The 25565-nt window shown below is 40.9% G+C and overlaps 1 protein-coding gene across 2 annotated transcripts in view; it reads right to left on the bottom strand.

Annotated features, from left to right (window-relative positions):
* The window catches only part of CACNA2D3 (calcium voltage-gated channel auxiliary subunit alpha2delta 3), an 895877-nt gene that overhangs the window by 618518 nt on the left and 251794 nt on the right, over positions 1–25565 (bottom strand). The window lies entirely within an intron of this gene.

Here is a 25565-nt window from a genome sequence, read left to right as displayed (position 1 = left end):
CAGAAGATACAATGCAGACAGCCTGTTAGGAGAACCTCCCAAAGTGTCAACCTTTACTTCTTTCTCATTTTATATTTTAATTAAAATAAATTGAATCCAGGAAGGCTTTCTTAAAATTAATGCCTGAAGTGATTTAGGAAAAAAAAAAAAGTAATAAACAGCAACAGAATTCCGTATGCCAAAAGCCTCACATTCCTAATAAATGTGTAATGTTTCGATAAAGCCTTAGCAGAATCCTAACCAAGACTGGATGGAAAGAAACACATGAAATGGGTCTACTGGCACGGGACACTTCAGGAAAGCGATTTCAGTGCTTTTGTTTCCAGGGGAAAACTCACAGATGGTAAGGAAAAGAGCATGTTCCTCCTTCTTTGAAATGAATTACAATATCTTGGAGAATGACACCGTAGTCTAGAATTCACTTTGTTACTGAAATGCATCTGCATTTTCTGCTCTAGTTATGTTTTGATATCGGCAACTGAAAACACCCAGTGAACTGAAAGATCTAAAATAAATACGACCTTCGTTTATCCCCTATAGAGTTTTTTCCTTATTTATTTTCTGACAATAGAATATAATTTCATCTGAAAAATTAGAAGACACAAGAGAATTAAAAATATTTAAATAGGTGTATTTCTACTAGTCTAGTGGTATATAGAGATTTTTACACATGCATCTATAAATACACACATTTACAAAAACGGGACTACAAAAGCACAAGGCATTGCACTTTCTGTTTCATTTTGTTTTGCCCGAGAATGTGCATGGCCAACTTTCCACATTAATAAACATTGACCTTCATGATACTTTTGATGGCTGTAATTTATCTGAGTCCCTTATGGATGGACATGAGGTTTGAACAACCAAATTTATCAATCCATTTTATAAGCACATATTTTGATAAAGCTACAAGGTTAGGTTTATTTCAAGGACATAAATTTAATTTATAATATTTTACACAATGACACGGTATTCTAGAATTTACTTTGCGACAGAAATGCATCTGCGTTTATACATATGTATATAATAAATATATATTATTGTATGAAAGAATGAGTTCTCAAACAAATTTCCATATTACTCAAAAAGTGTAGAGAAATCCTCCATTGACCGAGTCTTCGTAGATTTAAGGTATTTACTCTAGTTTGAAAGTGCTGGTCTTACCAAGGTTATTACAGATCTGGAACACACCCAAGGGTCAGGCTGGTTTGAGAACTTCCTGCAGCATGGACCTTGCAAACATCTGAGGGACCCAGAATACCTAAGACCCATCAAGAAACCAAACCATATTTAGGACTAGGTCAACTTCCGAGTATGTTGAATAGGAAGAGGAGCTTTAATCAAAGACATAAAAAATGGTTACTTGGTAGTTTAAATTCCAAATGTTGCCTCCAGGGACAAAGAGTTATAAATTACAAAAGTCAAACAATTCACTAGGGATCTTTGTAATATATGCACAAATAATTCTAAGTGAGCCCAACAACTCGATCAAAGCTGTATTGTTGACCCAACCCCACTACTTTTAGCACTTTGATTGAAGGGGAGGGAAAATATCAGTAATTTTTCTGAAAGTGAAAAATAGCGACACCACATCTTGGTAATTCTGCAGAGAACAATTTGTATCGAAAGGAACATGTAGCAAAGAACAAATTCACATGTACAAGCTCATTTTAAAACTTGCTTGGGGCTTGGAAATGTTTTCACATTTTCCCACAATTTACACAGGAAGTTGTTGTGTAGCAAGGACATAATTAGTATTAAATATGATTAATTCATACTGTGGGGAAACTCAGGAAGTATTTTGTGTTTTGATACTGCATTGCGGCTTCTTTTTCCCCAATCTCGATCCACAGTACAGTCAAGTAGACATTTACAGGGCATTCATTCCCTGAAATTCTAAACAGAATGTCAGATTATAATCAGGGAACATGGGTCTTTCTCTTCCAATGACTGGGAGATCAAACCCTCTTATGATTACATTATTCTTATTTCATGGATGTTAAATTTTCTGCAATATAATGAAATGCATAGAAGACTATGTAAAAATTAACTCAAGCAAATACTCCATTCCACCATTCCAATAACCTCCATGGAAAAAGACAACTACTTCACATTTTAGAGGACTCTGTATTGCTGAGTACCAAGGTAGACAGGGGAGATGGACAGTAGAGGTTAGCAAATTACCATTCACTACACAGTTGTCCATGAAGTATCACTGGTATAACCCCCAGAAGATCTCCTAGTCCTTTTATTAAATCCCAGCAACAGCTGAAAAGCATAAGACTCTCTTATAGGAGGTACTACAATAACAAGGCTCTCCTGTAAAGACAGGATCTAGACCAAATTCCCAGTCGAATATAGGGTTCTAACATCCCCCTCCAATCAGGTGGTTTGCTATTTAAGAGAGGAGACTACTCTTTAACAACAAAAAGAATAAAAAGGAAAAAACTGCTTGTCATTATAATAGTTACAAAAGAACTTTCCATGGGTCTCCAGCTTTTCTGAAAATTAGTTTTATGATTTGTTTTTTTTTTTTTTTTTTTTTTTTTTTTTTTTGGTTGATTAAAGCTAACCTTACTCACTTTCAACATTCCTTTTTTAAATCTGAGGATCCCATTCCATATTAGCCATGCTCTGGGGGAAAAATGTCGTTCATTAGGAGTGGAAATCTATAGCATCTGCTAGTCTTTCTGTTTTTGTTGTTGTTGCACAGTCTAGAACTTGCTCTGTGTACTAGAGGGACTGGCTTCATAACCCCTATGGCCAATCATCTCGTCTTCCTCCGGGAGCATGCACCCCTCCATCCTGAGTCTTTAAGCCAGAATGGCTGACCAAAGATTCAGCCTCTCTGGACTGCAAGAGGTATTTGACCTGTTATCAGGGGCATTTGCCCAATGGCAAAGACATATTTTTCCTTTCTCAAAGTAAATCAAGCAAAGATCCATGAAAGGAAAATCACCTTCACTGGATTTAAGAAATGTGCATTAACTACATACATTAAGCGAATACACACTAACCAAACTGAAGAGCTTCACAAAATCCTGGAAAACAACATACACAAACAGCAAGATGGTTTCGATAAGACAGCCTTTCTTATCCTCCTCAACTTGCTTTTTGCTAAATTTAGAAAGGTAAAGATCACTGAAAAGAGAAAGGCAGCTCATTTGGATGAACACAAAGAAGATATTAAAAAGTCAAAGGTAAAAAAAAAAAAGAAAGAAAGAAAAGAAATACTTGGAAATTCCAAATTTTTAACTCTGGCTTGCCAGTTTTAAGGACTTTTTAAAACATCCATAAATGGGCTTGCAGGGGCCCTGGTGTGAGTCAGCAGCGACATCTAGTGGATCGTAATGTTATGATGTCTCCTGCAACTTCCAATTCAAATCAGATCTTGGACCAGAGTGCCTCAGCCTATCTTAACATTTTCTGTTTGCAGGAAGAAAAGAAAAAAAAAAAAAAAAATAGGTGACCTTGATTTACTTTAATTCAATAAGTCTGTCTGGGTTTAGTCTGAAGATATGAACACGGAATAAACTAAGTTGCTTAGTCAACCTGGCAAGGAACAAGGGTGGGAAGAACCTGAGACTATCTAACTGATGTTCATGCCGAGACCTGGGTTTTAGAAAGCTGTACTGTTGCTCAGATTGATTTAAATAATTCAAGTGGAAGAAGAAAGGACTGCACCATAAACAAACACTGAGGTAGTAATTACGTGACTATGGCCAATGCTATTTCACCCCTGTCAAGCGTATTATGCTTCAGACATTTTTCAAAATGACTTGACATTTTTTCTGTGTGACATGTTTTGGGTTTGATACAGTGAAAACAGCTGGTTGCCTCCTGCTGCCTAAAAAATCCAACAGTGGGGAAGTAATGTTGAAGGCTCTTCACTTCTCGGCAAGACCTCTTAAAACCCTGCAAAAGGAGCTCACTGCTGTCACATGCTGGTCAGAAGGCAGGAGAGTGTGGTGGGGGAAGGGCAAAGCCTTGGCAGGTAGCTGGATCTGATGTCCTGGTCCCCATTTCCCACCTTGCCTGCCCAGGTCCTAATGTCTGACCTTGGGGAGGGTATTAACCTACCAATTCCCCACTGCTAAGTTGGAAAGCACCATCTACCTACCAGCATTGTCCTGACAGGTGGAGTCATCAGGACAGTGCCCAAGGTCAAGTCTGGAGTTAGGATCACTAGACTGTAAACTCTGTGCTGGCAGGGAGCATGTCTCATGTATTTATGAGTACAAATAGGGCTGCCAGGAGAACAAATAAAAACAAAGCATGCCCAGTTGAATTTAAATTTCAAATTTGACCAGGTGCCCTATATTTTACCTGGCAATCCTACCATTTTTGCCCAGGGTAGTCCAACAGTAATTATCAAAAGCTCCTCTTTCACTTGCAAAAGTATCTTGACTTGGAGATATAGTAACTACTTTTGGATCCCGAACTCCAAGCCCACACAAGCACATGGCAATAATGGAAGAGGCCCTCCACTGTGCATCTTACGCAACCAAACGAACGGCTGATTGTTGGATGTGAGACCCAAGGGAAGCACACGTGTCTGAGACGGTTGCTAATTTAAAAACCGCCCTCTGGGCACCTTTTGGGATGAGCACTGGGTGTTGTATGGAAACCAATTTGACAATAAATTTCATATATTAAAAAAAATAAATAAATAAAAAAGACAAGAATAAAAAAATTTAAAAAAACCGCCCTCTGTTATACACTTTGGAAAATCTGTTTTACAAGAAATTTTACTCATCAACAGATATGTACTGATGACCCACAAGCACAGGACTTGGGGACATTCTACAATGCCAAGTGACAAGGCAGTAAACATCTCAAGTTCATCCTGAGCTGAGTACAGTATACAAATAAACAAATAGTCCCCAACTATTTGGGGATTGACAACACTCTGAAACAAATAAAGAGGGTAAGAGAACACGAGGAGAGATAGGGAGGTGGGAGGGAGGGAGAAAGGGAGGGAAGAAGGATGGAGGGAAAAGAGGGAGTGAATGATAAAGATTGAGGAGGGATGAGAGAGAGGACAGAAAAGGCAAAAAAAAAAATCAAGAGTAAAAAGAAGACACAGAGGTAGAGAGAATATGAGCAGACACATAAATAAGGAGCTACACGGCATATCTTTGAATCAAAAAAGGATTTTCTGACTTAACGGAATGGAAAGAAATCAAAGGGTAAGATTTTGCAAACAGACATCACTGCCAACTGTGGTTACAGATTATTTTGTAAAATGAAAAAAAAATCAAAGAATGCATTTTTTCACAAAGAAAACCATTAAGAATTCAGATGTGACACTTGACAAATTCAGTTGTTCCCCAGGGAAAGACACACCATCTACTCTCTATTTGCTGCACATACATTTCACTCCTCAACTGATTTCACTTCTGCACATTAATTGGGGCTGGTATTTATGATGGGTTAATGACAGAGCCAGTCAGGAATGCCAAAACACTATCGTTAATATCACCAGGGAAGAATAGCTCAGCAGGGATGTGCATCATAATTAATGTCACCTAAGAAATTATTTTCAATATTCAAAATATTTAAGGAAAGAATTGGTGGTTATTTAATGTGAGAAACAAAAGCATTGCATAATTGATTCCAAAATATCGCAACCCGTTAAAAGGAATGGAAAGGCAAATATTATGACAGACACGTAAAGTACAGTTTATAACCAAGATGGAAGGCTGAAAAAGATCAAAATAATTTGGAGCTATAAAATTATTGCTATTTTATGGCATTCTTGAAAAATAAGTATATTTTAAATGAGACTTTGGTGTCTGAAGTAAAGTTTGCAAACACCCTGCATCTTTAGAATACAAATAAAAATGTGTCTACCAGCTCTCTCCAACTAGCAAATCGATGACACAGACATACCTCTTGCCCACTATACGCCAGAGATCAACATGTGCCTGGAGAGTCGTCCAGGATATATATACTCGTGTTATAGTCATTAAATTCAACTGTCTGACCAAGAGGACCAACTTAACTCTCACTTCAACCAACCAACCTCCAATGTGCCCTGGGGTGGCTAATGTACCCAAGGTTAAGAATATGCTGATTTTAACTTCTCCATTGAAACCTGGGTTCCCAAAGAGACCATGTGTCCATCTCCAATCTAGGTCCATGGAAGAGCAGTGAGGATCACTCAATGAATCACATCTCCCAAAGGCTGGACTCTATGCTGGGTAACAAAGCAGAGCTATGGGATGACCTGGGGCTTGGGATCTCAGTGTCGCTTGCAGCTCAGGGAGCTCAGTGTCGCTTGTAGTTTCGCTTCACTAAAACTACAGAACACTGGGGCTTGCCTCCTCAAGCAGGAGGAACAACCATGGGTACGTCCCATCTCCTCCTCCTGCGTCCCCTTGTCCAGCTCCATGAATAAGATAGATGGGATACGGAGATGCAGGAAATGCAGGGGTGTGGGGTGCAGAGATGCAGGGACGAGGGGATGGAGACACACAGAAGTATGGAGATGCAGAGATGTGGGGGTCCAGGGATGCAAAGGATGTGAGGGAGGCAGGGATGCCAGGATGCAGAGGTGCAAAGATACGGGAGACGCAAGGATGTAGAGATGCAGGAATGTGGGGAGATGATGGAAATGGTAAACAGTGGCCGTGTGGAGAAATCCAAGTGCGTGGACCACGGCAGTCCAGAAGCTGCTGGGCATGCGGCAGAGGCTGCCTCCTGGCCGCTGGCCCCGTCGCACAGCGTGCAGAGCCCGCCGGAGGTCCTGGCTCCGTCTGCAGCTCAGGACCTGACTGAAATGCAAACCAGAGACCTCCACTGGCTGGATGAAAGCCTCATCATCGTCATCAGCCATGGAGTAGAGCCTGCCTTCAGAGAGGGGCAGGCCCATCAGGAACTGTCCTCATTTAACATGTGTTCAGGCACAAAAGGAGAAAGTGGTTGTTGCCCTCCGGGTGAAAACACAAACAGATTCCATGGTCTCCTTTGAGAAACATGAAAGTCTGGGCTGCCATAAAGAGCTCCTTTTGTTGCTTCAACATCAGAGCTGTCTGCTTTTTCTGGGGCCATGAGCCAAAAGCTTCTCTTCCAACCAGGGTCCAGGGTTCTCATCAGGTGTACTCCCTGCCTGGCCAGGGGCAGGTACCAGAAGTCGCTCTAACCACAACTGGCTACATCATCGGGAGGGCACAATGCAAAAGGAAAACACAGGCCTCTCATTCAAAATTTATTAAGACTTTCAAGGGTATTGACATCACTAAGATGGTGACATGGCTTGTTCCTGACTTTGCTCCCCTCGTGAGAACAGCCAACATCTACTCACCAACAAGACGTCACTGAGAGAAGGGGGAAGCACCCCCGCACTACAGAGACCAAGACAGACAGCGTTAGGGGGTAAGAGGAGCAGTTCCACATGCACCCCGTTCCCCTCCCCCGGGCCAGTGCAGGACCACCCCAAGGAAGATCCCCCAGAGCCTCCGGTTCCTACCGGTTGGAAAGGAAAGCCCAGGGGTGACAACCAACCTTCCCCAGCATCGTGGGTCACTTTGGGGGAGCCCCTACCCTGATCTCACACTACGGGGACTTCAGGGGAATCTTCGGGGCCCAGACGCTGGGGATCAGACTGTGATGAAGAAGGGGAGGGGCTGGCAACAACCAGCACGTGTGGACCGAGTTCCCGCCCGCAGTGCCCAAGCGGCGACCCCAGCCGGCGGCTCTCTTCCTCTGCACAACCGAGTCAGGGGCGGACTCTGACCGGAGATCTTGGTGGGGTGGGCTCTGGGGTGGTCCAGAGACCAGTTTGCCCCCACTCATGCAAAGTGCTGAGTCACAGCCCCAGCTGCTCTGGTCCCATGTGACCAGAAGGGCTGGCCACAACTCCTGGCAGCCGTGTGCAAGAGGCAGGATGGCAGAGCTGATCCCCCTCGCCCCCAGGGCACAGCCAGCACTGGGCATGCGGGCTTCCGTGCTGTGCACAGGCAAGAAGGCTGATGCATAGCCAAGGCTGAGGTTGAGCTCCTGGCCCCTCCTATCTTGAGAGCCTGTTGGGAAATTGAGAGGAGGCTGGATGGTGCCCCACCTCCCACCCGGGCAAGGGGGCTGAGACGTAGCCGCGCCCACCGTGGAGGCCCCTCCTGACTAGAGGGCTGGCACCACGCCTGGAAGCTGTGTGGCCCAGGGGCACTCAAGCTGAGGGAAGAGCAGACGGAGCAAGGCCCGTGGCCCCGTTCAGCCAGGGAACTGGGCTGCGAGCTGACCCGAGCTAGGACAACAAGCCCTTTGCTGGGTTAAGAGCTGCTCCTCCCCCGGCCTCTGGCAGGCAGGGAGTCTACTCTGTGGCCGTGACCTTCCCTGAAATGAGCCTTCGGCCTGTCTGACCCGGGAACCTAACAGAGCACAGGGGTTGCTGCAGAGCCCATTCAGCGGCCCTACAGACAGTGGCACTCTGAACACAGAGCATAGGCCACGGCTTCCCCCGTCTGCAGAGCAAAACCGGTGGCCTCCCCTAACCAGGGAAATCGGTGCGCACTCGGGCCTAACTCGGGCCCCCAAACAATGAGCTGTACAAGCCCTGGGCCGTGGCCTGAGACCCTGCCAGGGCAGGGAAGCTAATTCATAGCCCCACCTAACATGGAACATAGCGCCCAGGCCCACCCGTCTCGGAAGCCTGACCAGAGAATCCAGGCCAGCACAGCGCCCTTCCTACAGAGTCACTCGGGTGGGGGACCGGGCCAACAACGCCACCCAGCTGTTGTCACCCAGGCACACCCCCACCCCTGTCCTCAGAGCTCTCGCAGTTGCCTTTCCTGAAAAGAGATAATAGCAGGTCCCACCTGCCCAAACACATTCCCAGCAGTCACACCCAGAAACCTCCATTGGGCTGACTGCTGAAGAACTGAGTCTGCCAAGGCAAACCTGGAAGAGGAGGCCCATTACCCAAACAAGCAGATTGCAGATACCAATGTAAGGATGACAAAAAATCAGATGGATGTTAGCTGAATCTATTGTGCTAACCATTTTACAATACACGTAGGTCAAACCATCATGCTATACGCCTCAGACTTATACAGTCAAGTATGTAAATTATTTCTCAATGAAATGGAAGAAGAATGAAAATTGTAACATTTTGCCAAAGTACATAATTTAATATTTTCAGTATATTTCTATTTAAGTCACCATATCCTATTTCCTTTTGTCTTTTATGTAGGTTGATGTATAATTTATACACACTAAGTCAGGCCCAAATGTACAATTAACAGAAAGAATGTGCTGTGGGCTCAAAAACAAATAAACAAATTAATTCTAAAAAATAACTGCAATATAGCAACAGCAGAGCATTAAACCAAGCTTGGGGCCCTATGTGCCCAAGAATTCAGCTCTGGCTGTAACACTCCCTGGCAGGTCACAGAGAGCCCTCAAACAAAGGGGCAGGAGGCCCCTCTATTACACAGACTAAGAGACACCCTGCTCAGGAAAGCAAATGGAGGCTTAGGTAAACCCAGACCTACATACAGAGTGGGCTCTCCAGAATCAAAAGCCAGGACACCTCTGACAGCAAGGCAGATGACAATAATCTATCACCGGTTACATGCCTGCAGCCGTGGTCAACAAAGCCCTCCACGGCAGATCTTCACATTTGCTGCCAACCCGATACATAATGATTCAGGGCCAGCCTTGTGCCAGGCACCATGCTCAGGGCCCAGGATGCAGGGGAGGGCAAGATGCACACAGATCCCGTTTGATCTTTGCCAGAACCCTCCAGGGCGGTGGGATCCTGAGGCCTTATAAAGAGAATGAAAAGGAGTGGTTTCAATGGGAGCTACTGCAAGGCACGCAGCACAACTAATGGGTCTTTGCCCACCAACCCATCTCTTCTTTCTCTCTTGAAAGAAAACTTTACAATTCAACTTTGATTATCCCAATTTTTTTTTTTTGTAATAAAATAAGAAGCATCCCAGATAACAATCACATCCCCTTTGACTCCAGTGCTAATACCAGGCCCCTCCCCAGGTGCAACCAACAGACCTTTCCTCTATAATAACAGACATATATTAACACTCACTATCTGTATGATCGTTTTCTTTTTAACCTAAATTATATCGTATTGTACACATAGCTCTTAACCCTGCCTTTGATTTTTAAAGTTAACCTATGTTCTGGACATCATCCTTGCAATTACCTGTATATATCTGCTTCATTCCTTTTAGCTACCCCTTAGAATCCCATTGCACGGATATGCCACTGTCTCAGCCTTTCCCGCACAAGTAGACACGGCAGTGTTTCTATAAGCAGACACAAGATGTGGGGTCGATGGCTCGTAGGGTCTGTGCGTTTTCAGTTTTATAAACTTCTGCAAACCCAACCTGTCGGGTGGCTGTACCAGCACAGCCCCACTGTTCCCGGCCTTACCCACTCTGATATCATCACCATCACCACCACCATCATCATCATCCTCATCTCCATTACTTTGCCAACTGATCAGTCAAAATGGTATTTCACTGCTTTAATTTGCTTTTGCTTATCAGTGAAACTGAGCACCTTTTTTTGGTCCATGTGATTCCACTCCTGTCAAGTGACTGTTCACGTCTTTTGCCCATTTTTCTGCTCCTTCTTTACAATGAATTGATATGAAGGAGTTTTTATTATGACAGAGTTTTTATTATATCTTTGTTATCGGTATGAGGAGCTCTGTCTCTATCCTTGATACTAGTCCTTTGTTGCCTGTACTGCAAACATTTCTTTAAACATTTCAAAACTGAAAAACGTTCTCTTCAGAAGTCCCTAGCACGAGAGACCGGTACAAACCCGGAAAAAAAAGGTACCGACGTTAGTGCACTCGGGGTCTGCAGCACACAGACTCTGATTTGCTATTTCCCGTGGGAAAGTCCTCAGGGTCCCAGCACACGAGATGCTGGAAACCACCATGAGGGACAATGGACAGGGATGAACGCAACCCCAGGGGATTTCTGACAGTAATCGTTACCAGGTTCAATTATCTGCTTGACAAAAGCAGGGCTCATTCTCTCTCTAGCCAGTGAACCCTGACATGCACACACTACAATTAGAAGCAAAGAATAAATTAAAAGCACATCTTCTCTGCCATGTGGAATAATGAACACAAGGGCAGGCCTAATGATATTTTTTAAAGCTATAAGTGAATTATAAAAACAAAGACAACGGACAAAACTGAGAGGTGATGCACAAGGTTGTCAGTGACATGCACCACCTACCTGCTGTTGAAAACGCAGATGAGAATGTATCTCTCACCCCAATGCCCCTTGAATATTTTTCCTTCCATGATCATCTGAAATTTACTCCCCTAAATATCTCACCAGCCTGAAATGGGAAGTGGCCTAGGGCAATGTGCTGCTCAGTGGCCTGAATCTCCTCTTCTCATATGTATTCATTAAATCCTTATCGCCAACGTGCCTGGGTTCTCAACCCTCAACATGATAACCATACAGCAGAAAATGGTTCCCTCTCTCAGAAAAGCAAATACGACAACAACAGCTCTCCCCTCATGGAGTCCAGGTGAACTTTTCAAATTAGAGCTGGATGCTGCCACGTTGGAAGAACGTACATCAGTAACCTGAATCTTAGCAGCAGACACTCCCAAGGGACGCCGAAGGACTTCCTTGCTCAGGAGCAGGAGTCACCTGCTCCACCTTTTCCCCATCTTTAGTCTATTAGACTTAAAGATGAGAGGAAAAAAGGCAAGGGAAAGAAACAAAGAGAGCACAGCGTGTCTGACAGACTGCATCAGGCACCTCCAATTGCTGCCGGCTTCCTGCCTGCTCTCACAAAGCTCAGAGGAAATATTCTGAAATCTTTTCCTTGGCAGGTGGATCCAAGAAAAGAATGAATGAATGAATGAATGAATGAATGAATCAGTGAGTGAGTAAATACTCAGGGCCCTTGGTACAGAAATGCTGTAGATTACAGATGTCCCCACACACCATCAACAAGCTCACTGCAGCAACATCTCTCCAGAGGTGCCTCTGGCTTCATCTGAGAGCAGAGCTCCGTACCCCCTGGGGAGAGCATCCCGTGGACTGTAAAGGGTGACCTCAGAAAATGTAGGAACAATAGCAACAATAGCATCAAACACTGCAGAAGATGTTGTACATAGCCCAGTGGAGCAAGGAAATAAAAACAACACCTACCTGACTCAACTGAATTCAACCTATGCCTTTGATAGTCTGCTTTCCAAAGTCATTACAACTTCCAATCACTCAACACCAGCTCTAAGAAAGACCAGGGAAATAAATATCCATAAACAAAGGATGCTTTCTAGAAAGTGTTAATACTCTGTTCATAGAATCAAAACCAGTTAATTTCCGACCCTAGGTCCACCACATCGTCCCATGTAACCGGGTAATTTATTTAACTTTTCTAACCGTCAGTTCTATCATTCATGAAGTGGAAGCAATAACACCAACCTCCCCCAAACGTTACCTCACCCGACAGGCTAAAGTTTAAGTCACACCTCTTACTCTGAGTCAAGATCCTGTGACTCCTCTGGAATGATATCCTGAGGCAGGATGTGGACCTGGCAGGGGGTGTGATTGAGATTCAAGGTTAAAACCTGCAGTTGAGGTTATGACATAAGAGACGCACAAAGTCCATTTAGGTGGCTCCCAACTAAAGAGAATTTTGCTGAGTTTATTAACCTGATAGTTAATGTTGTCTCTGAAGTGAAATAAATAAAGACATAGATTCCAGACATCTCTCCCTGCTAAAGACATTTCTAAGAGCATGGTGGTGCTTCTGGAAATTTAAATGAGAAAGGCATGCTCCCAGAAAACCACCTGCTCTATAGTTCAATGTCATTTTTTATTTAGAAGGTCACAGAAAAATTTGGCACAGAGAGTCAAAAAGAGGTGTAGGATATAAAAAATGGCTGGTATTTAATAATGAAGACAGAATACTCAAGGTAGTTACAAGAGAGATTTCCTTTAGAGCTATTAATGAAACTAGAACAGGAATATAAAATATGTCCTAGCAGCAGTCTCCTGTTTGTTTCTCATCTGACATGTAAGGAAACTTGTTTAGACAACAATGAAACCAAACTGCACAATTAGTTAGCCTCGTGCTCCAAAACCGGCTGATGATTACAAAGGGATATTGTTCCACGTCTTTTGCTCTCCCTGCTTCTGACTATCCGCCATGCGTACCCAGGAGGGCACAGGTATGGCCAAAGGTGATCTGAGTTCAGCCCCTGGGTGGACACAAAACACCCAATCCTGTGATTCACCAGCCTCCCAAAGAGGCTGGAAACGGCTCAGATTCTAAGCCTGGGCAGCCTTCCTGCTGCAAAGTTACTACCAGTTCCAGCAGCACTGCATTTTTTCTCTTTGCCAAGTGATGCTTTTAACCTCCTTCCTAATGGGTATCTAACTCTTGAGATGATCCTTCATTTTTCTCCCCCAGTCAGTCACTCTTCAGGTATTTACTGAGTGCCAGCTGTGTGCCTTAGCCCAATCATAATGCCGGAAAACAGATGTGGTATCTGCCTTATAGAGCTCACGGTCCTCAAAGGAGGCAGAGACCACATATGCAATTACAAGTGGGATTAATTTCTCTGCATTTCAAGAGTATTGGCCAAAATAATAATCACAATGATGCTAACGGTTACCCCAAACTGGGATCATCTTCTGTACTAGACAGTGTGCTAAATACCTCGTGTGGTCTAAACCCCTATGGAAGTTTGATGCCCTTAAGGAGAGTATCACCAACCGAATTATGCAGAAGAAGAAACTAAGAGTCCAACAGGCTAAGGAATTTGCCCTTGGTCTCATCACTAGTAAAGAAAAAAGGCCAAGACTGAAACCAGTGTCTTTCACCCTTTAGAAGACATTCTCTGGACAGCTCATCCAGATTCTTAATTGTCAGATAATATGAATCTTCTTTTATTTCCTCATAATCAAAAAAGCATTTTGACCAGATGAAAGTAGGTTGTGGCTCATTGTGCTCTTGACCTGAGTTTCAGAGAATATTACTATGAAAATGTAAATCCGTCTCCTCCTCTCCATTCTTGCTTCCTTGAATCAGAACTACCACTACATGTCAGCCAATCTCATGATGTAGAATGATGACAAAAGCTTCTAAAACCTAGAAAAAAGTTTTCTTCGTGGTGGTTGTATGTTCTCAGCCACCTGAAACCTTTTAGGAAGAAGTATAAATTATGAACACATTCATATGCACAACATAATCACTTCCAAATATGTCAGAGCAAAGGTTTCATTTGGTTCTGAATTTCTTTAACTCTACAGAAAACTAAGGTGGAGTGAAGCAAGTCATTTCGGTTCCACAGTTAGGTTCCTAAAATCACACCCCCCCACACACACATACACATGCATAAATGCACATGTGCACATATACATACACACATGCATACCCAGTATACAAACATATATACAAATACACACATAAATGCACACGCATACCACACATACATACATACATGCAATCGCACAAGCATACATACATGCATACACACATACACTTGCACACATGTGCTCCTACATACACACATACACACACACACACACACACACACACACACACACACAAAGGATATTACTCATAAGAACCTCTTTAAATCTAACATAATTAAATTATTTATGGGGGCATCTGGAAATAATCCAATCAAGCTATCTTTTCTTGAAATTTCTCCCTTTTTCAAGTTTAAAGTACAAAGTTTGTATCTATTTAGAAGGAGGGAAAACAAGAAAAAGAATTTTATTCTCAGAGATGTTTCCCTTACAACAATGGTTATGCTTAGAAGTTGCTGGATTCCCTAAAAGAATGAGCATGCAACCTAAGGACAAATGATTGCTATCCTTCTCATGTGAAATGTCACAATCTTATTGACCTAGGTAGTTCTAGATCAGGAAGGAAAATCAAGCCAGCAACACCCCTGTCCCCAGTAACACGAAGTAACATGAGGTCTGGCAGGACACATGACTTTCCCAAGGTCACACAGCTGATGAGCAAAACTTCCAGGCTGCTGGCTACCTAATGAAATACTTAAAGGAAGAATATTTTTTCCCACCATTAATGACTACCCCAACATGAGAAAGGTTGTTTTGTTTTCAATTTTATTTATTTATTTCGTTGCTATTTTATTTTGCTATGGACAAGTGCAACGAGATCTAGGATTTTTCATGAGGGACTGGCTAACTGTTACAGCTATTACAGGTATTCCAAGGAGATGATAATGTTAGAAGTTCACTTTCTGGTAGACACAAAGATTCAGATGATTTCCTTTTCAAAGAGGAAACCCAAGTTTTAAGAGCATGTTTCCCTTCTAAATTTTCTCCTTTCCAAGTTTAAACATGTTTTTCTACAAGTACATACCTGTTTAATAAATAACCTGTTTAATAAAAAAAGTACATTCGTTTAATACAATATTCAATAAATATAATTAATTGTCTAGTTTATACTTAATTAGCATATTCATATATTTGTAACTACATATTGAATGGCAGAAAACTATTATTTGCATGAGGAAAATTAGCAAATTCATGAATTTATTACAAGTGATATCAAAAGCCAACTCTTTCAATAAATGGCTGCCATTAATATATGAAAACATCTTTGAATATTACAGCAATAATTAAATCACTTCTGGTCAAGCCATTAGTATTTATTTGAAGAAAGGATCAAATTTCTTTCCAATGAAAATAAACAGATGACAGCTTCAAGAATTACTAAGAATGCACAAGCCTAGTGATCACCAGTCAGCTGTGGATTTTAGTAATTATATTACCATTAGAAATTTCCATTAATTCTAATCAGTACTTGTGGACATCAACCACAAGTCAGGTGCCTGCCCTCATGGAGCTCATGTTTTTCTGGAGGAAACAGAAAACAAACAAGCAAACCCTACTGGTGTGCTCCAGGAAAAGAAGAAAATGAGTCAGGGGCAGAGAAGGCACAAAGACACAGTTGGAGGTGCCTGTTAATGCACATCTCGAGTAGAGTGTGTAGTACTCTGTAGGTATATGGAGAGCTCATTTTGTATTCTAAGTATGAGAACAGTGTAGGCGTAATAAGCAAATATGTATTGACCCTATTTACATCTTAAAAGGTCACAGCGGTTACTGTGCAGAGGATAGATCTAATTTCCAGGTGAGGAAGGATTTCCCTTATGTATATGTTTCTAACAATATCAGTAAAGTTATGTTTGATCATTTTTATTAAATCCTTATATCTTATTAAGAGATTTTTTTTTCATTTCATAAGTTTCTGGGTCAGAATTTACCACTCTAAAGTATTTCTTTTTGAAGAATTTGACAGACCTTTTCAATAACCCATGATAACTTTCATCTTAAATTTGTTTCCTTACAAGATGTTGTCCAGCGAAAATTAAGGTCAATATTAAAACCTGTGGCTCCATAACCCCACATAACTTACTGGTCTTTAGGGCCATCAGACTTGGGTATGAATTCTGGCTCACTCACTCACTGTTGTAAAACCATGGACACATCACGTCATCTCTCAATCTTGGTTCTCCATATATTAAACAGAGATCATAACAGTATCTATCTCACAGAATCATGGAAAGGAAAATAAATGAAATAATGCCTGTTAAGCACTTAAGCCAGTGCCTGCACTTAATACATACTTGTGTCTATTATTCTTATCATAGTTAACATATTCTATTCATGTTTATTAACCAGCAAGGAGAAATGTCCTAAAGTTGTCAGTCATGTAAGAAATTTCAATTTGAAGAATTTGGATTACCATATCCTTTGATAAATTCTGGTAAATTCTGACCCAGAAACTTATGAAATGAAAAAAAAAATCTCTTAATAAGATATAAGGATTTAATAGAAACCATTAAACATAACCTTACTGATATAGTTAGAAACATATACATAAGGGAAATCCATCCATGTTGTATGCATTATGAAAACCACATCACAAACTAACCTGAAAGTATAAAAGGTGAGAATTAATTCACCTGTGTATATATTAGGTGCTTAATCAACAGGTTTAAGTGAGATTAGAAAATTTCTGTTGAGTTGCCTACTTTCTGGATTGCCACCAAGTTCAAGTTTTACTTTAAAAAATCGATAGCAGTTGCCAAATGCCTAGACCACAAAGATCCTTGGTGAAAAATCAGCAACCTACGGACACTGCCACTGCTGCCAAAGAATTTTCTGGAGAAAGATCCAAGATAATTTCTGGGTTCTGCCAATGACCTCTGCAGTTAGCTATCTTAATGAAAGACACTAAGGTTTCTGTAAATGTTCTGTGGGACTCTGAATATTATGATTAACAGAACCACCAAGTGTCTACCTAACATTAATGTGGATATACCAAGGTGGCCCTAGTGTCCCAAAATGTCCCCTTTAGCCAAACTGGCTGATGTCTGAAACACCACAATCAGATTGTGCATGTGAAAATAATTAACTAAATTTTAAAAGTATTTGTAAATTGGAATGGTCAATAAAGTTTAAACTGGTGGTGTTTCATGTGTTTAAAATATATTATTTAAAACAAATGTGTCTTAAGCAAATATTTATCTTAAGTAAATATTCCCAGCTTTGAGAAATGCCAGTTGAGAAAATCCAAAAGTTAAAAGAATCACAAAAGAACCAATGACTTCGGTATGAAAGAAAGTGCTCTCAAAAGCAGTAATTCACATTTCTATAACCATTATTACCTACAATTTGAGATATAGATGGTCATGATAGAAAAAAAGAATGTTGTGACAAGGAAAACTAGGACAATGAGGAAAACACACAGGCATTTTACTAGATTGTTAATGAAATTAAATTAAAGACCCAGAGTTTCTAAACACATAAGTAGCAAAGAAAAAAGAAGGTCACTAATATGGAAATGTACATGCAAATAAAAAATAACTTTGAAAGGAGCAAACAATGCAATATTCCCCCTCTGATCTATAAAGTAAGATGACTGGTCAAACAAAACCAATTATTTTTGCTATTTAGTTGCATTTTTTGTCTTTAAATTTATTAACACCTTTATTTGGATTTAGAACACATAATTGTACTAAGATAATTAAGCTATAAAAATGATAAGGTTTTGAGAAACAAAATTTACAGTTTAATTTTATCAACAAAAATGCACTTATTCTTTCAGCTAGAAAATGATCTTTTGTGGTACTTTTGGAACAAAGAAGTCTTTGTACTCACTGTTTAGGTGATGTTAGAATACAGAATATCAAATCACTGGAGGCTTTCCTGCTATATGATATATAATTTTGTCTCTTCATCTCTTCAATAAGTGTTTCCTACTAATTTAATCAAATTCAATAAATTTGCTATTTTTAGAACACCTACCACATGGATCGAATTAAGTTATGATGAGAAAATTTATAAAAATCAAAGATACAATTATGATGTCCAGCATACAATGAAAAATCACCAGACACATGAATAAGGGGGGAAAAAACCCTCACTTCAAAAGAAAAAAACGAGTCAACAGAAATGACTCAGGTGCTGGAATTACCAAAGAAGAAATTTAAAACAGCTCTTAGGTATGTTTAAGGACTTAAATAAAACAACAATATGACTATAATCAGTGCATAGATTAGGAATTTCAGCAGGAAAGAGAAATTATAAAAAAGATTTCGTGAAAATCCTCAAACTGGAGCACCTGGGTGGCTCAGTTGGTTAAGCATCCAACTCTTGATGTTAGCACTGACAGTGTGGAGCTGCTTGGGACTCTCTCTCCCTCTCTCTCTGTTCATCCTCCACTTGTATGCTCTCTCTTTCTCTCTCAAAATAAACTTAAAAATTAAAAAAAAAGATAATTCTTGAACTAAACATACAACATATAAAATCAATGAAAGAGTCTGACAGCAGATTAGAGAATACAGAAGAAAGGGTTAGTGAACCTGGAGACTAATTAATAGAACATGGGTTGGAAACAAATGATAAAAAGAGCTATCATGACCTGTGGACAATATTAAGCAATCCAACATAGATGTGACTTAAGTGCTAGGAGGAAATGTAAAGAGAATGGGGTAAGTAAAATTTTGAAGAAAACATTGTTAAAAATTTTTCAAACATGGTGACAATATTCAACAGTCTCAGGAAACTCCAAGGAGAATAAATACAAAGAAAATCACATCTAGAAACATCATTAACTTATCATACTATACAGTACACTGAAAATCAAAGATAAGGAGAAAAGTCAAGAAAGTAGCAAAGAAAAATGACTTACTGTATAGAGGAATAAAGATAAAAATAGATAAAAAAGATAAAAAATAAAGATAAAAATGATGGCTGACATATCATTAAAACATTAAAGATCAGAATAAAATGGGATTATATCTTCAAAGTGCTAAAAAAAACGTAAATAAAAATTCTATAACCAGCAAAATTACCCTTCAAAACTGAAGGTGAAATAAAGATATTTTTAGATGAACAAAAGCTGAGAGAAGTTGTGGCTCCCAGACCTGCAATGCAAAAAAAGAAATTTTTTTTTAATTAAAAAGAGCTAAAGGAGGTTCTTCAGCCTCAAGATGATAACAGATGGAAACTCAAATCCATTGGAAGGAATGAAGAGTGCCAGAAATGGAAAATGTGTGGGTAAATATATTGCTATCTTTCTTCTTATTTAATTTTTTTTTTTTTTTGGAAATAGCTGATTAAACCAAAAATAAAACAAAATAAAAATAACATTTATTATGGTATTTATAACACATAGAAGTACAATACATGATAATACCATAAAGAATGGTAGTTAAGTAGAATTACACTGGTGAAAAGTTCTTTTTCCAGGTGAAGTGGTACTTCATACACTAAATTAAGTCTAGATACACTGTACACTTAAGGATGCTCACTGTAATCCTTATAGCAACCATACATACACACACACACACACACACACACACACACACACACACACTATGCATACATACACATGCATACATTTAAAAAGATAGATTAGAATTTTCCTGGGTTATAAGGGTCACATCTCAGTTTGTGGAAGTCCCGCAACCTAGAACAGGGTCTAACATGTACCCAGTCCTGTACTCAGTCCTAAATGTTAAGTTAAGCAAAAAATAGACATACGTGAATAAAATTAACAGAACAGAAAACGGTAAGCATCAAAAAAGAGGCAAAAATAAAGTATCATCAGAGTTCAGAAGTGAGAAAAATTATCATATGGAAAACAGATCAAATAATTTTAATTTTGCACTTATGGAAAATAAAGATATTATGGGTTCTCTGTGTCTGGAGACATTTCTTCTAGCTGTGATGGAGGCAAACCTTGAATCTCCACTCAATCAAGACCCACTCTCGGATGAGTCTTTGCTCCAAGGTCCCTTGAACTAGGTGCACAGATTAGGGGAGGTCTGCTAGCTGTGCACTGCGATAATGCCCTGTACTTCTCTTTCATGTCATTTATCAGATTCAAATGTAATAATTATTTATGTCACCACAGTTTTAATATCAGTCGCTGCTGTTAGATGGTGAGCTATGTGAGAACAGGGACAGCATCGGCTTAGCACTCGTGGCCATATGCATAGCACAGTGCCTGACACAGAGGTTATGGACAACTACTTGTTGAATTTTCACAGCCCACGAGAGATGGATGAAACCTTAGAAATCATCTGGACCTTACAAGTACATCATTTCATGGATGAGCAAAGAGACCACAGTAGCAGATCTTTGAGCATGTAAATGGTCTGGGTAGACAAGAACTACTAGAACCGACATTTCAAGATCTCTAGGCCAAGGCTCTCTGTGTTGGGTCAAGCTGAGGCTCCACCTGCCACCCCTTCTTCCACTTCCACATGACCAACAGTCGGGGTCCTGTGCATAACATGTGACTACCAGACAACTGATTAACACAAAGCTCAATCATGCCCTGACCTTATGTAAAGTCATAACGTTCTAACCAAATGAACAAGTACAATTGTGTACACAGAGTGACTTTGATGTTAGAATGTTCACATTTAAGGATTCTTGGGAAACTATTTACACATCAGTCTTGTGCATAGACGACATGTGGCCCCTAAGAAACATCCCAATGTAATATCTTAAAATGCAGACTGTGACCCCCTGCCAAGCTGATAAAAAGAAAGAAAAAAAAAACAATAGGCATGTTCTCAGAAGTTAGATCAGAAAAAAGTGGCGGAGGTGGGGGGAACACTTATTTTAATAGGAAGTGTGAAAATCTCCTTCTGTTTTCATTTATTTTCCTATAGATGTGACCCCTCTCCTTCTTGCTTATGCACAGAAAGTCAATTCGCTACCTCTATGAAAAGCACCATTTTCTAATTCCGGGGCCTGGGCTTCTGTGCTCCACCTCCTCCCTCTGCAAGGAGCCAACCCCTTGCTCAGGCAAAAAGGATGAGGATAGACTGGGGCTTGTCAGGAATAACTATAAAAGCCCCTGAGGACTGTGATTTCCTCCGCTCGGGAAGAACTTCTACTAAAGCCGTCCTTGGCTTGCGTCCACAACGTGCGGGTTTCCCCAGGGCAATGCCTCACTGGCCAGCAGGGAAAGACTGTCAGGGAAAAGGACAGGTCTGCCCTGATGCTCCACTGCCCTTCCTAATCCTTTCCAGGAAAGGCTTCCTCCTCCCAGTGAATGGTGACACAGGTGGCCTACAGCGGAGGATGTTGGGGCTCCCAAACGGGCCCCCATCCTTCACCTGGGTCTCCCTCAACAGGGACCTCATGCTGCACCAGGGGTGGCCAGGAGGTGGCCATGGGAAGCGGCCCCACAAGTATGGAGGCTGGCGTCCCACCAGCCCAACCGCTGGGAGATTTCCCCTCATGGTCTTTGCATCCTTCCCACTCCAAATCCCTCACCCCAACGTTGAAGTCAGTCCACGGTGTTTGCAAGGTAGGTGTCTGAGGCTTGAGGATGACAAGGAGGGACGTTCAAGACACTCCGTTCCCCAGTTCCTTCCCACTTACACTTTTGTTATCCTTCTGCATATCACCAGGCTTTTTATTTTCCTATTACTTACAAAATAACAAAGAAAAATTATTATAGAAAACTTTGCAATGGAAAAGGCTTCTGCAGGATACACAATTCAAAACCACATTTTTTTTCTGCTGTGCACCAGCTCTGTGCAATTGGCACTTATTGGAGACAGCTTTCAAAGAAAATATGTTTGCGGTTCAAAGATAAGCAGGTTTTTAGTAAACTGTCAAAAGGACTTTTTTTTTCCATCTTCTTCGCTGCCAATGGAAAAACCCAAAAAGAAAGAGTAAGCAAGGTTGGGGAGAAGCATTCTCTCCAAGTTCTACTATATATGTAGACCTAGTTTTCTGGAAATTCATTAGTAGCTAGGATAACCCGGCCTAGGGTCTGCTCCCACCACTCTCTCCCTAACTCCAGTTGGGTTTGGCATCAAAATAATGAAACGCTACAATAATCACATGTGATAATTAAGACACAGGTTCTTTTCTTCAACTCTTCACATTACAATTATCAACCTCATATAAGCTTTATATTTAAAAAAAAAACCTATGTTAATTCAAAGCACAAAATAAAAAAGCAAAGATGCCATTTTAACATAGCCTCTGTTCATATCAATTATAAGTTGCCCAAAGGGAGAGATACCAGAGAATAGAGGACAAAACCAAGGTAAGGCCCATCTAGAACCCACAGGCCTCCCATAGAGAGGGACAAGCCAGAGGGCTGAACTGACCCCAGTGTCAACAGTCAAGTTTTCCAGCCACTAAAGATGACCAGGCAGGTCTGGTTTCCATGGAGGACACTGCATTGTGGGCTGTTCACACATGCTACCCTTCCAACGTTGTATTTTACCTGTTGCCCCAGTACAGTTTTTGTCAAGAACGGTTAATTCTATGTTTACGGACCTTACAAAGGACACTGATGATGTGAAGGCCATAAGCCCATGAGAAAAATGTTAAACCTCTAGAGAAACTGTAAGACAAAATTTAAATGAAAAATAAAATCCTGACAATAAAAGACACATGACTTTCTTGTGGTAATTTTTGATGATTCTACCAATGGAAAACAAACTCTTCACTTCCAAAGCTCCTGAATGGTGCAACGAGGCAAAGGCTCCAATTTAACCTGAAATAAGAGGCAGACCTTATCACTTCTTTTCTATGTAGGGAACAAAGAGGAGGGAGCTACAACTTGAAGCTACAAAGTTGAGGAAATTTCACAAAAGCACTTTTATTTTTTCTGTAGGAAAACAGACCCCCCAGCTCCCTCTGCTCTTCCTGAGCTAATAGCACAGGGACGTCCTTAGCATTATCTCACTGTGAGCAGATGGTAGTCTGAAATTTTTTTGATAAAAACAATCCACTGGCAGGGGTTGCCAAGAGGTCAGTGGAACCCAGATTAACAATTGATCAGCTCTAATGGACTGTCGTAGCTATAAACCCAGAGCCCGTACACGGACCTGCTACCTCGGTGATAGCAACAAGGCTGACATCCAAGCTGTTAAGACCTGCACTTAATAGCACTGAAGCTTCCCGGCTTCAAAACCTTCATCTCAGAAGACACACATTCTTCCATGCACATCCATTTTCTCAAAGGCCTCTCTCTTATAGGTTCTCTCAAAAGCACACATGGTTTACTCTGAGCCAGAGAAGATTTCACCAAGGTCTGAGGTCCAGGTAGTAAATGATACTCTGTAATACTGACAGATTTTCTTAACCTCTACTCTAGTTCAGACCACAAATGTAGCCCCTAATATTTCTGTTGTACCTTATACAAAACAGATGACCAAGGGAGGAAAAACTGGGCTCCCCTTCTTTGTTCCCAAGAGAACAAAAACTGTAACACTCCAAAGGCTCTTTTCTCGGTCGCTCTTTTTTTTTTTTTTTTTTTTTTTTTTGAAAAGAGATGCCAACGCTGCATTTATCCTTACAGCACCACATTTGACAAGGGAATCTGTTTGCTACACCAGAATTCCACTATAAAGCTTCCTAATAGGAAGTCAGAGCACTCTTGAAGGGAACACTAGCTTTCAAGGGACAAAAAAGAGTGTCTCTAGGTTAGTTGACCTAAACCACACAACATTTGTTCTCTGCTGAAGGATAAATAACCCTCTCAAGTCATTAAATTATTCCCTCTCTTGCCCACTCGTGTTTTGTAGACAACTGATCTCAGAATAAAATTGACTGTATGAGCCATCAACACCAGATTTTCCAAACAAGTCCTGACTTCCAATAATCTTTTTCACTCTCCTACAAACTCATTTCTTGGACCAGTGGGTGCAAATGTTTGCTCCAGAAAAACTCAAGAAAAGGACATTCTCTTATATAAGCACAATACACAGAAATCAGAAAATTCAACAGAAAATTGATACATTATTATCATCTAATGCAGGGTCCATTTTCAAATCTTTGCTTCTGGGTTCTGAATCTAATTTAGGATCAAGCATTGCATTTCATTGTCATGTGTCTTTCGTGTCCTTTAGTCTGGAACAAGTCCTCAACGTTTGTCTTTTTTTTTTCTCATGTTTATTTATTTTGAGAGAGAGAGAGAGAGAGAGAGACAGCAAGAGAGAGAGCGAGCAGGGGTGGGGCAGAGCAAGAGGGAGAGAGAGAATCCCAAGCAGTCTCCACACCATCAGTGCAGAGCCCAATGCAGGGCTCGAACCCATGAACCACGAGATCATGACCCGAGCCAAAATCAAGAGTCAGACACTTAAACTACTGAGCCACCCAGGCGCCCCTCTTTGTCTTTCTTGACTTTGGAATTTTTGAAGAGTCTAGCCAGTTGCTTTGTAGAATATTCCCCAATCTAGATTTGTCTTATGTTTTATTATAATTAGATTCAGGTTACACATTCTGGGCAAGAATTCTACATAGGGATGCTGTCCTAAGGCTCAACACACATCTGGAGGCACTTGATGTCCCTGTGTCTTGTCATCAGTGATATTAATTTTGATTACCTGTTTAAGGAAGTGTCTGCCAGGTTTCTCCATGTAAAGTTGCTATATTCCCCTTTGTAATTAGTAAGTAATTTGTGGGCAGATACTTTGAAATTGTCAATATTCTGTTCTTCATCAAACCCGTTCCTACTAGGTTTAGCATCCATTAAAGATTCCTGTCTGAATTATTACTATAATCTTCTATCTCCACTATTTCTTCTATATTTATTAGTTGGTATTCTACTGTAAAAGCTTTCCCTTATCATTTATTTATGTATCTACCTATCTACTTATATCTTCTTGTTTATTTACATCTTATTAGAGTGGATTCAGGGACTCTTATTCAACACGGTAATCTCTTTTGAGTTGATATGAGTTTCTGTAATTTACAACCAGAATATTCCCCAGGAGGAGACAGTTTCTCTTGACAACACATTCAAGAGGTCCTTACAATCCTCACAGTTGCAAAGTTGCTTCCTGATGCTTCCATTCAGTCCCTCTGGCCCACTCTAGGAACTCCAAACTGTGTGAAGAGGAGGCACGCTGAAGATAAATGTGGCCAGTAAATAGCCTCTGGACCTTCCTGCGGCTGCCATGGAGGTGTGACTGTAGGAAACAAGGTGCTTCTTGCCCCATTCAGCTGACTCCTCTGCCCCTTCTCCTGCAACTTAGCCCAAAGAGCTGGGCTGGCCTCTCCACCTCTATCCTACTGTTACTGATCGTCCCC

This window comes from Panthera uncia, chromosome A2, assembly GCF_023721935.1.
Source record: "Panthera uncia isolate 11264 chromosome A2, Puncia_PCG_1.0, whole genome shotgun sequence".
NCBI lineage: Eukaryota > Metazoa > Chordata > Mammalia > Carnivora > Felidae > Panthera > Panthera uncia.
This window is presented reverse-complemented; position numbering and strand designations above follow the sequence as displayed.